The sequence below is a fragment of the Acyrthosiphon pisum genome, chromosome X (assembly GCF_005508785.2).
Source record: "Acyrthosiphon pisum isolate AL4f chromosome X, pea_aphid_22Mar2018_4r6ur, whole genome shotgun sequence".
Taxonomy (NCBI): Eukaryota; Metazoa; Arthropoda; class Insecta; order Hemiptera; family Aphididae; genus Acyrthosiphon; species Acyrthosiphon pisum.
In genome coordinates this window covers 48,976,432-48,977,601 of record NC_042493.1, presented here as the reverse complement: position 1 = coordinate 48,977,601, position 1,170 = coordinate 48,976,432, and positions in this window count along the sequence as shown.

Below are 1,170 nucleotides of genomic sequence, written 5' to 3'. Positions count from 1 at the left end.
GAGGAGGTGCAACGACTATCTAATTTAAATACCTATTCAAATATCAATATAGAACATGTTTAAGCCTATAATATAATCAGTTTATTTTAAAAATAAAGGATTGATATGGTTAATATTACTTTCTACTTCTTAGGTTTGCCTAAAGCGATTGCAACTAAAAAAAGGGGCATTACCATTTCTTCATCCTTTAGAAAAAATGGAAAGTGATAAAGTAGAGGTTTGTTAATTTCAAATTTGTAATGTAATAACTAATAGTAGTACCTACGTTGTATTATTTAATTTAGCTAATTTATTTATTTTATTTAGTATAACTTTTAACTATTAAATATTTATAATTAATAATTAATATTATTTACTGTATTTATTGTCTTTTGTTCTAATATGTTTTAAATTTTTTTGTGTGGTATTAGCCATATTACCTATTTAATAATTACTAATTATTACTAATTACAATCTTTTTTTTCCTTTTGAATATTTCGTGACGACAAATAGTTCCTAAGTTAATCAGCTAGATAGTGCTAGTAGGCAGTCCATAACATATCGCGGTTTCGTAGCCGTTTTCTGCCTGTGCAAAGCATAGGCCGTTGGGTAACCAGTATATCTTTAATCGTGCTTTATGCACACTCGAAGGCATATAGTACCACGGATATAACGTAACAAACATCTTTGCCGTTTTTAAACAATATTCTTCAAAGTTATATATATTTATTTTTATTCCACTTGCCATAGATAATAAAATATTTCCACATCGCTAAATCAATTCCACATTTAAGCCTGTACAATTTGCAGATACTTCAGCATTTCTAAAAAATTTCCGTGCAGTATTGCCATCATTTGTAGTGCCATGTCCTGAATTTTTTTAAAAAATCTTAATTATAAATATATGTTCCTATATAATACATAATAATATTATATTTTTTAGTTGTGTTCACCTTGTAATACTACGTCGACTAATAGTCCCAATTCAGACCGCATCTTATTTTGTATCAATTGTTTTTTATCTATAGATGCTTTTTTGTTGACAGCTTTAACCTGAACAATTTTAATAATATTTATATTATTTTAACTTAGTTACGCAAAAAAGTTTTACTATTGAAGACGTTTACCTGCCACGTTTTGAACTCTAAACGATATGCCAAATGTAAAATATATTCAAAAACCGAATCCATG